At 40.5% G+C, this 12,614-nt stretch overlaps 1 pseudogene; it reads right to left on the bottom strand.

The window, feature by feature from the left end:
- Positions 1-5,373: 5,373 nt before the first annotated feature.
- On the bottom strand, positions 5,374-12,614 carry LOC109484777 (annotated as a pseudogene).

Raw genomic sequence — 12,614 nt, forward strand, 5'->3', positions numbered from 1 at the left:
ATGCAAATTAGGTCATCATTTGCATAATTAGTATGTGTTGAAGTTCCGCCTGCCATAGGTTACATACATTACATGTATGTAAGTAGTATAATGTAAAACACTGTAATTATAGAATTTCCTCATGAATTATGCAAATTAAGTCCTCATTTGCATAATTTGCATTTAATTATGTACATCTCTCTCAGCTACCTACACACCAAAAATAATGAAAATATGTTGTTCCTGTCTGGACTTATTGGCTTTTAAACATTTCGCCAGAAAGTGCCCTGCAGTTCCAGAACAAGCCGCTAGGGGGCCCATACTCATATGACTTCTTCCCAAGCACGAGAGCTACCTTCCATCAAAATTTCATGACCCTAGCATGTCCAGATCGCGAGATATCAAAACCGGAAGTTGCGCTGCAGTACCAAGGGAAGCCACTAGGGGGACCAAAATCTAATCATTTCTAGTTTTTGTCACACCCTACCAACACACCAAGTATGAATCCAATCCATCCAGGCGTTCTTGAGTTATCTTGTTGACCAACAGACGGACAGACGGACGGACAGATAAACGCAACTGAAAATATAACCTCCATGACACATTTCATGGAGGTAATAATGAAAAAAGAGAAAAGAGAGCTGAAAATAAAAGTCAGTATATGGACCATCATGACTATAAGCAACAATTGTATACAAGTTCACATTTTTTACTTGAAAACCCTCATTGTGTAGTAGCTGTTATCGTCTGTAGTATACCATTGTACAATTAAGAATACAATTAAAAACTCTAGTAGCAGAGAAACGTACTGCAGAACCTATCGAAGGCATAAACTACTAACATTTTCAAATCACCACTGCAGAATTCTTTAAATGAACGTGAGCTTTACACCAATAATACCGGTAGAAGGTTTTTGTTTCAGTAATAACCACACAACTAATTCTGTAACAGTCGTTGTGAACAATGCAATAATGTAATAGTTGAATTTTGTAAATCACTGCATTTTAGTGCTGTAATCCAAGAAGATCGGTGGTATGTTTGTGTACATCATTAATTGACAATATCTGAATAAAGTACAAGTCTCTAGAAACGAACTTACCAAACTGGTGTGGTATGTAAAACCAATGATCTTTCTTCGAGCACAGGGAGTTCCAAAGTGAACGCGTAGGACCATCCCTTCACCTGGGGTAATTGAACATTTCGAAAGCAAAAATACGGTTTTCATTTAGCTTAGGACGACGAACACAAAAAACAGGACCGGATAGACTTTTTAGTACCACGAACAGGACCAGATACACACTTTAGCACCAAGGACAGGGCCAGAAAGACTTTTTAGTACCAAGGACAGGAACGGATAGGCATGTTAGTACCAAGGACAGGACAGGATAGATATTTTAGCACCAAGGACAGGACCAGATAGACTTTTAGTACCAAGGACAGGACCAGATAGACTTTTAGTACCAAATAAATAAATAAAGTGAAAAGTGAAAGTAGCACCAAGGACAGGACCAGATAGACTTTTAGTACCAAGGACAGGGCCAGATAGACTTTAAGTGCCAAGGACAGGACCAGATAGACTTTTTAGAACCAAGAACAGGACTGGATAGATATTTTAGTAACGAGGACAGGGCCAGATAGACTTTAAGTGCCAAGGACAGGACCAGACAGACTTTTTAGGACCAAGAACAGGACCGGGTAGATATTTTAGTAACAAAGACAGGGCCAGATAGACTTTAAGTGCCAAGGACAGGACCGAATAGACTTTTAGCACCAAGGACGAGGCCAGATAGACTGTAAGGTTTAAACCACTCACACTGGGAAGGTCCTCTTCTCTTTTCGATAAGTGTGGTGCGTTTTTTAACGTGCGTAGGGTGTGGTTGTCCCAATAACGGGACGTCCATTTAACGTCCTAGCCGAGGAAAGTCCCTAACCGAAGCTAGGTACTCATTTACACCTGAGTGAAGTGAGGATAGTCGGGTTAAGTGCCTTTCCCAAGGGCACAAGATCGTGACATGTAGGATTTGGTCCTGAGCAGAGCCGAATACGCTACCGATTACGCAACAGGACCCACTACTTTCATCTGTACCAGACGAGTTTCATTTGATTGAGTTTCTGCTTCTACTCAAACCCGTTTGATAAACTTTAAAGACCGGTCCGGCTGTTTACTCAACTTCAGTTGTTTTCTATGTAACGACCTGCGTATAACATGTCTTGCTTTCTAATCTCCTTGCTTTTCCATTTCGGCATGAAGCTAGTATAGTGATTAGCTACATGTGATCCATATGATTTTTAAAAAACTGATTATCATTAAAGAGTGTAAAACATGGAAATACTGACAAAAAGTTGGTTTGGACATACTCTCTTTTTCAACTGTTTTCGTAATGAAACTACTTCATTAATGTTCAACGAATTCGGCGCTAGTTTTACTATACTTTGACTGTTACACTAGATTGTACACATCATGTGTTGTTGTCGGCTTTAATTTATGTATTGTGTCATGTTGTCCGGTATATTTTTCATCGTGTGTAAAATTTGTTTTATTTTCTCTGAACAAATTTTGAAATATACGCTGAAGACGTTAAGGACGTCGCATTGCCACGATGTCAGATTGATATAAACCACGTAACCTGCGCGGCGTGTTCTTTGAGTTAGCGTTGGCGTAGACTAGTCAGCACGATGAAAGCATTAGTGTATAGTCGATTTGCAAGCCAGGAGGTTGTTTACCCAGCTAGGTGACCTTTTACAACTCGTAACTCGAAGGGAACCCTATAGTTAATGTCCTTGGTAACCCAAAGTTGCTTTATACAAGTTTGTAATTGTATATTTATCGGAATATAATAAGCACTGTGTATGATACAATCTATGGCAACTTGTACCATAATATTGGTAAATAATCTCCTCTACGAAAGACCCCCTTCATTTTGTCAGTCAACACATTTGCAATCTTTAACCCTTATATCCCAAATTTCTCGCATATCTAACAATCTCTCGTCAGTTATAACAGGGTTTGATACTCTAGTACAATAGGAAAGTGAATTCTAAGACACTAGTATCTAGCCTGGTTACCAAACCTATTATAGCTCCCGAGTCTTTGTAAGATTTACAATATGGTCACATTTGTTTTGGAGGGGAGCTTGATGTTACATCGTTTTCTTACATGTTTTCGTGTGGCAACAAAGTGTAACTCATGTTTTAAACCGTCAATAGAAGTGTACACTCATGACAACGCTATAGGAATGTGGGTGCAATATGGCAATTTTATGTGGCTCAACAAAGAGAAAAAGTTGGATTGTATGTTCATACAGACGACAATATAAAAAGGAAACAACACATCATTGCCATTCATTGTCTATTCATTGCCTTTGCTACGCAAAGCGATATACATTGTATATTGAAAAGCAAAAAAAGTTTATATTCAGAAAATTCTCAATAATGCCAAAGTTATACATAATATACATACCAATCGGCATGGCATTTATATTACAGTCCAGTATGGTTACATTTGCTTAGATTTGGTTATCATTTAACACTTCTGTACAGTAGTGTAACATTTTACCCATTCTTGGCCATTATCACAATCAGCGGCGATTTTACATTGTAATAGTTGATGACATTTATCTGTTCTTGATACAATCGTTACATATATAGAAATATAATTTCATTTTTGTAAAGCTCGTGTACTGCATTGCTGTAAATTTGGAGAAATTTGAAGAAAGTGACTCTGATACAGACGTTCCCATGAATAGAACATTTCCATAATCTGAACAATTTCACTAGTTTTTGTAGGCAATAATTGTATGTACTTATCGTTCATTTTACAGCATGCCATATGTTTACCCCCTACACGTCACGTATCGTAGAAAAATTCTTCTGATCATGAACGATTGATGCATCTGCAGTGCAATTCAATATGGCCCCTTATTGTGATGCTTTTTAAAATGCCATTAACATGGTATCTCATCAAATAAAGAACATAGCATTTTTATGACTCCAAAACAAACTAATAAAGTACGTTGTTGTCTGTCTACATTTCATACTACATGATATGCACTAATACAATGTGAAAGTAAAGTAAGATATGTACTAATTGAAAGAATCCTTCTCAATAGATGAATACAGCCATTCCTTCCTCCCAATGATATTCAATTAGAACTTGATAATGTGATAATTGTTGACACAATGTCTTTAACATTTACTTGCTACATAAAACAACCATAGCAGTGACAGCTATTTTAGATCACATAAGATGAGTGGAGTGTGTAGCCCGGTTTAGTTAGTACAGAAAACTACTTCCATTTACTAGTAGATTAAATAACCATTAAAGAACCGTTAAACATTTTTCATTCAAATCTAAGCACTGTGACTACAAGAATCTTCTTGTTCAAGTTCACGAAATGTTTACTGATATAAAGGCACACAGGTCTATTTGAAAGTCTTTTCCAAAATAGTATCAGATGCAAACTGCACAATAGAAAGTGATTTTAGCTTCGATACTAATGCTTTCTGTTCCGTGTGCTAGATGACACACGTTACCTGTAATGTCTGTCGCTGAATACTTCCTCATGTTTGCTCTAATTTACCAGGAAAATGTTTCCCTACTAAAAAAATGAGAAAATAAGAACATAAGTCATGATTGTCAGAAAAAAATACAACAAACAGTGTTGCCCAATGAAGTGACTTATTGATTATTTGTTATTATCATATAACCGGTTATTATCATATAACCGGTAAATTACTATTTCTTTTTTTACAACAACATGAAAAACGGCCCCTGCATGAATAAAAAGTCAGCCACATGGTGTAGCTTAAGTTGTCATGTTTCTGGTTTGTCTCATCGAGAAACTGTATACTAGTATCATTGTATCTTGTGTATTTTTGTATATCAATTATTACTTTTTTATACTGTAGCAAACTATACATAATGTGCCCTCTTGTATGTTCGGAAAACTTGACAAGAAGTAAATCATTAAACGGATTAAGGAAGGAAAAAGATATGCATTTAATGACCAGCCAATAATGAACACTTGTAGGAATGATGGCTTTCAACTTTGTAAGTAGCTACCAATGTCGGTGTCAGTTTGAATTGGCTACAGAATAATAGCTTTCATGATACGAATTGGCTATATCATAAAATAAAGTTAATGAGCCGCTCTTCCCTCGGTGTTTACGGTGACATAACACTTCGCTCACTCGGTGGTTTGTTCGATGACTATAGGTCGCTTGGCAGGTGTTCTGTCACAATAAACACCCTGAGGTGGGTCATTAACCCTTAATCGCTAGAGGCGTGTGCTGCAGCTTCTACGTCTTACAATGTGGCGTCCACTTTCTTCACATGTCCCGTCCACCTGTCTTGTTCGAGGAGACAAGGTCTCGCAGGAAAAGAATGGAGAATTGTCATTTTGGACGCTTGCAGAGGAAGGGAAAGGAACGGTAGCACTGCTCATCATTCCACCGTCCCTTTTCCACATATACACTCCCGAACAGTATGCCGCTACACCCTTTGCCAGTCTGTTGAAGAAAGAACAACAACATAGAATTAAGCGGCACATGTCACTTTTTTCGAGTGTCAATAAGATTTAATGTACTGTGGGTGATGACATTCATCAGTCTCCTCCGTTCCCAGGTCTTAATACAACTAGCGTGGGAATTCAATTCAATTTATTGTTGTTAGTTTATTACTATTATTGATGATTGTATTATTGCCCACTTTGTCAATTATCGCAGGGTATACGTAGCTTGAAATCCTGTTGTCGTCGCCGGCCTTGTATATATGTGTAGAGCCTTAATCTCAGATTTGCAATTCTCTACTCGACCAAATAGAAAAGGAATTGCAATAAAAGTTAACATTAACGACATTATAATTATCATAGTCTAGCAAACCTAAATATGCAATCTCTGCAACTTCGAGCACACACCTTTGAGTACATGCCGACGCAGTCCTGCCCCTTGAATCCTGAGAAGAGATGGCGTTTGTTGTTGGGCTGACCCGGATGCCAGTTTGTGTAGGAAACCGGTGACCCATCCGTAAACTTCTTGAATCCGTCTTTGCGACGCAGTCCAAACCAGACGAACTGATTATTCCACTCCCCTTTAGGAGCTGCAATTGAAAGAAAGCATTATGCAGCTTATCAGCCAGACATGTTACGCAGGTCCATTACGTAATATGGTTTGTTTTCAGGGGAGAATGTACTGATTCTGTTTCATCTTTCACTTTTCTTTTATCCTTTTCTGCAGACAATCAATAAAAAGACGGCGGTGGTTATAAAACTGCAGCACGTCGGCAGAACGTACTGCGTCTGCGCAGAACCCCGTATTTTCGCGTTTTTCGTTCGGTTTTCGGTCAACGTTGCATCAGAATTTTGCCTGTTGCAGAGGATATTCTTTCCGACGCAACATTTGGAAACTATTGTCGAAATGCTAACCTTATATGAGCGAATACAACCTTATATCAGACGTTCGCGCAGGTGCAGTACGTTCTGCCGACGTGCTTAAAACTCCCTAGTACGAATTGCTGACGTCACGTATACGAAAGGTCACGTGACCTAAGAGGTTTGGCACCTGAATTATGACAACAACTTACTGCAGTAGGACAGTCGTCTTTTGTGTTGTTTGTGAAATCTACCTTAAACATTTTGGTGTGGTAAGGAGCTTTGTTGTTGTATTACCCACCGTCAGTGATGATAGTGTTGATGAAGTTGGCCTCACCACGGCTTGTGATAGACGCCAGATTTGCACCGAGTTGTTCACACAGTTTCTTTGCGTCTTCCCATTTGGCTGCGTCTTTCATCAACTTGTAGCAGTGGTTCTTATATCCACTCCACCCTGTAGGACATGGTTTGGCTGTAACATGAACGATTACTGTATTTCAATTTTAATTCGGTTAAAGTAGTTAAAGAACATTTCTTGGAAGAATCTCTGTCCAATCTAATTTCATAATTTTTCTAGGGCATAAGATTTTAATTTTATGGACTGGACAGTACTGTCAGCAAGGTGAGTTTAAAAAAAACTCACCTTGCTGACAGTTCTGTCCAGTCCATCCAGGGTTGCAGGTACATTTGTATCCGTCTTCTTGATTTACACAACGCCCATGTTTGCATGGGTTTCATTCATACATTCATTCAGGTCTGTGTCAAAACAGGAAAGTCAAGTTATTGTGCTAAACTAGCAACAAATTGACAAGCATTTGTAGTATTTCAACTTTACTTCCAAATAACTGACAGTCGAACAATGACCTTACGAAATGCAGAAACAAAAAAATCACCTCTCTGACAGTTCTGTCCAGTCCATCCAGGGTTGCAGGTACATTTGTATCCGCCATCTTTGTTCACACAGCGTCCATGTTCACATGGCTTTCCATCACATTCATTCAGGTCTGTGTGAGGAAGATAATCATATAAATCCTACAGCCAAGTATCCTAAAGCTAAACATCATCTTATATCGCATTAGTAGCTATACATTGTAAAGGTTAATGTTTTAAGAAGGTGATAAAAATCATATATGACTAACATTAATCAAACGCTCACCTTGCTGACAGTTCTGTCCAGTCCATCCAGGGTTGCAGGTACATGTGTATCCACCAGCTTTGTTCACACAGCGTCCTTGTTGGCATGGGTTTCTGGTACATTCATTCAGGTCTGTGTGATACAGATAATCATATAAATTCTAAAAAGTCAAATATCATCTTATAGCAAATTAGTAGCTATATAGTGTCAAGAAGTGTCCTGGCATTGTCTAGCCTTACTAAGTACTTCTCTGTTGATTCTTACTCAAACACACGTATATATGTTAACCCGTGCCTTGGTACATCATGTAATCCAACACCACAGGTGTCTGCTACAACTTGTTACCATGGAGACAGACGAGGACCTTATGCCTTTTTGGAACAGAAGAAGAAATCGCATAAAACGATATCTTTCCTTAATCTTCTGTGAAAGAGGCATTCAAATATCGAAAAAAAGGCTTGACCTAAATGTACGTGCTACCTTGGTCTCCAGGTGTCTCGGAGCGTCGGGATGTTTGCGGATGCCCCGGCAGCGGGGGTCCAGCAGGACAGGATGATGGTCCTCGCTTACCGGGGGACCCAATGGCTCCCTTTACACCAGGAGGGCCAGCTGGTCCAACGGCCCCCTTTTCACCAGAAGGGCCAGCTGGACCCATGCCCCCATTTTCACCAGAAGGGCCCACGGGTCCCATGGTCCCCTTTTCACCAGGAGGGCCAGCTGGTCCCACGGTCCCCTTTTTTCCAGGAGGGCCAACTAGTCCCTCGGTCCCCTTTTTACCAGGAGGGCCAGCTGGCCCCACGGCCCCCTTTTTACCAGGAGGGCCAGCTAGTCCCTCGGTCCCCTTTTTACCAGGAGGGCCAGCTGGCCCCACGGTCCCCTTTTCACCAGGAGGACCAAGAGGCCCGATAGACCCAGGGCCAGACGGCCCCACGCACATGGCCCCCCTTTTTCCAGGAGGGCCAGGTGGTCCCATTGCCCCATTTTCACCAGGAGGACCAGGAGGCCCGATAGACCCAGGGCCAGACGGCGCCATGTACATGCCCCCGTTTTCTCCAGGAGGGCCAGGTGGTCCCAAGACTTCCGGAAGTCTGTTCGATCCTGATCGGCATAAAATAATACTTTTATTTTCATGAAGAAGGTTCTTGGAATCCACGGAATTTCACCTTCAGTAATTAATTTAATCATAGCAAAATACAGCTTACGGAAAATATAAAAAAATAGAATGATTCTAAAATTATGATTGTTACATTATTTTACTTACGGGTTATCTCGGCTAGACGCAGTTCTGTATTCCTGCTCAGCTTGAAAATATCTTCCGAATTCACGCTGCTTTTGACTGTTTACAAAAGAACAGGGTGTACTAAGTTTATAAACACAGAAGAGAGACAGGGCCTGCTATAGTGTCCGCCATCAGGGACAGGGGGACACGAAATTGAAGAATTTGAACACATGTAAATCTAATAAACCATTGCCAAAGTCATAGACATTTTCAATCTACATATGTCATTCCCCTATATCTACGTACTTGGGCCAATTTATATGCAGTGCTTTACAAAAGAGAGAATAACTTTTATTCATTCATTCATTCATTCATTCATTCATTCATTCATTCATTCATTCATTCATTCATTCAAACAAACACACCTGCTAAATATGGCAGCAGAATGGCATTGACGACGACAAACACAACATTGGTGATTTTCCACATCTTCTTGCACAGGCCCCAACATTTCTTCCGCACGCTGTTAGCTTCATCATCGTATGTCGCATCTAATTGAAGAAACACCTTTTAGTTAACCCTATTTAGGCGTAGGGGTTGTGTCTGATCCTGTCCTTGGTACTAAAGTCTATCTGGTCCTGTCCTTGGTACAAAAAGTCTATCTGGCCCTGTCATTAATACTAAAAGTCTATCTGGTCCTGTCATTGATACTAAAAAGTCTATCTGGTCCTGTCATTGATACTAAAAAGTCTATCTGGTCCTGTCCATGGTACTAAAAGTTTATCTGGTCCTGTCCTTGGTACTAAAAAGTCTATCTGGCCCTGTCCTTGGTAGTATAAGTCTACCTGGTCCTGCCCTTAGTACTAAAATTCTATCCGGTCCAGTCTTTGGTACTATAAAGTCTATCCGGTCCTGTGAAACAGTCTATCTGTTCCTTTTTGGTACTATAAAGACTATCTGGTCCTTTCGTTGGTACTAAAAGTCTATCTGGTCCACTCATTGATACTAAAAAGTCTATCTCGTCCTGTCCTTGGTACTTAAAATCTATCTGGTCCTGTCCTTTGTGCTCAAATATCAATCTGGTTCTGTCCTTGGTACTAAAAGTCTATCCAGTAAAGTCCTTCGTACTAAAAGGCTATCTCGTCCTGTCCTTGGTACTAAAAGTCTATCTGGCCCTGTACTTGGTGCTGAAATATCTATCCGGTCCTGTCCTTGGTACTAAACGTCTATACGGTCCTGTCCTTGGTACTAACATGTCTATCTGGCCCTGTCCTTTGTGCTAAAATATCTATCCGGTCCTGTCCGTGGTAGTAATATTTCTATCTGGTCCTGTCCTTGGCACTAAAAATCTATCTGGTCCTGTCTTTGATACTAAAGGTCTATCCGATCCTATCTTTGGTACTAAAATGTGTATCTGGTCCTGTCCTTGGTAATAACATGTCTATCCGATCCTATGTTTGGTACTAAAATGTGTATCTGGTCCTGTCCTTGGTACTAACATGTCTATCCGGTCGTGTGAAACAGTCTATCTCTTCCTTCCTTTGGTACTAAAAGTCTATCTGGTCCACTCATTAAGAGTCTATCTGGTGCTGTCCTTGGTGCCAAAATGTCTATCTGGTCCTGTAAAACAGTCTATCTGGTCCTGTTCTTTTTTGTTACTAAAACTCTATCTGGTCCTGTACTTGCATTGGTACTAAAAGTTTATCTGGTACTGTCCTTGGTACTGAAAAGTCTATCTAGTCTTGTCTTTGGTACTAAAAAATATATCTGGTCCTGTCCTTGGTGCTAAAAGTTTATCTGGCCCTGTCCTTGGTGCTAAAATATCTATCCGGTCCTGTCCTTGGTGTCAATATGTCCATCTAACCCTGTCCTTGGTGATAAAATAAATATCCGATCATGTCCTTGGTACTAATATGTCTATCTGGTCCTGTTCTTGGCACTTAAAAACCTATCTGGTCCTGTCCTTGGTACTGAAAAGTATATCTGGTCCTGTCCTTGGCACTAAAGTAAACGTCTATCTGGTCCTGTCCTTGGTACTTATATGTCTATCTGGTTCTGTTCTTAGCACTTTAAAACATATCTGGTTCTGTCTTTCGTACTAAAAAGTATATCTGGTCCTGTCTTTGGCACTAAAATAAACGTCTATCAGGTCCTGTCCTTGGTACTAAAAGTCTATCTGGCCCTTTCCTTGGTGCTAAAAAATCTATCCGGACCTGTCCGTGGTACTAATATGTCTATCTGGTCCTGTCCTTGGTACTAAAAAATCTATCTGGTCCTGTCCTTGGTACTAAAAAGTCAATCTGGTCCTGTCCTTTGCACTGAAATAAAAGGCTATCTGGTCTTGTTCTTGGTACTTAAAGTCTATCCGGTCCAGTCCTTCGTAATAAAAAGTCTATCAGGTCCTGTCCTTGGTACTAAAAATCTATCTGCTCCTGTCCTTGGTGCTAAAATATCAATCCGGTCCTGTCCTTGGTACTAATATGTCTATCCGGTCCTGTCCTTGGTACTAAAAGTCTATCCGGTCCTGTCCTTGGTACTTAAAAGTCTATCTGGTCCTGTCCTTGGTACTAAAAGTCTACATGGTCCTGTCCTTGGTACTAAAAGTCTATCTGGTCCTGTCCTTGGTACTAAAAGTCTACATGGTCCTGTCCTTGGTACTAAAAGTCTATCCGGTCCAGCCCTTCGTATTAAAAAGCCTATCTGGTCCTTTTCTTGGTACTCAAATACTATCTGGTCCAGTCCTTCGTACTCAAAATCCTGTCCTTGGTGCTAAAAAATCTATTCGGTCCTGTCCTTGGTACTAAAAAGTCTATCTGACCCTGTCCTTGGTGCTAAAATATCTATCCAGTACTGTCCTTGGTACTAATATGTGTATTTGGTCCTGTCCTTGACACTAGATATCTATCTTGTCCCGTCCTTGGTACTAAAGATCTATCTGGTCCTGTCCTTCGTACTGAAAAGTCTAACTCGTCCTTTCCTTGGTACTAAAAGTCTATCTGGCCCTGTCCTTGGTGCTTAAATACCTATCCGGTATTGTCCTTGGTACTAACATGTCTATCCGGTCCTGTTCTTAGTGCTAAAATGTGTATCTGGTCCTGTTCTTGGTACTAAAATCTGTATCTGGTCCTGTCCTTGGTACTTAAAAGTCTATCTGGTCCTGTCCTGGTCCTGTCCTTGGTACTAAAAGACTATATGGTCCATGTCCTTGATACTAAAAGTCTGTCTGGTCCTGTCCTTGGTACTAAAAGTCTATCTGGTCCTGTCCTTGGTACTAAAAGTCTATCCGGTCCATTCCTACGTACTAAAAAGCCTATCTGATCCTGTCCTTTGTACTAAAAGTCTATCTGGCCCTGTCCTTGGTGCTAAAATATCTATTCGGTCCTGTCCTTGGTACTAAAATGTCTCTCCGGTCCTGTCCTTGGTAATAAAAAGTGTATCTGGTCCTGTCCGTGTTCCTATACGGTCTATGCGTGAGGGTAGCGACGAAAAGATCCTGTAGTCTTACCTGCTCTGGAAACGTACAGAGTGTTGGGTGTATTTGCAGCGGCGTCCGCAAGTGACCTCCAGTCAATCTGCTGTGACTGCGTGGGTGCGGCACCTAAACAACAATAAAATACTTTTTTTAAACAATCATATCCATCAAATAGTATATTAACTACCTTGAGTATCACAAGGCAATTCTATATAGTTGATGTACTGTTCGAAATGAAGGCTAATCTAAGGCACTTTTTAAGACGAAAACACACAAATGACCAAAACAAAAGTCGAACAAATCAAACTCATAATGGGGAGAGGAAATTTATGATGGAATACAGTGAGGGTAGAAACTGCAACAAAAGTGTGAAATGTTAGCCATCCTACCTCCTGTAGTCCCAGTCTGGGGCTGCTGCTGTCTGCCGGCCGAGCTCGACAT

This window comes from Branchiostoma belcheri, unplaced genomic scaffold, assembly GCF_001625305.1.
Source record: "Branchiostoma belcheri isolate BF01 breed outbred unplaced genomic scaffold, Haploidv18h27 scaffold70, whole genome shotgun sequence".
Classification (NCBI taxonomy): domain Eukaryota; kingdom Metazoa; phylum Chordata; class Leptocardii; order Amphioxiformes; family Branchiostomatidae; genus Branchiostoma; species Branchiostoma belcheri.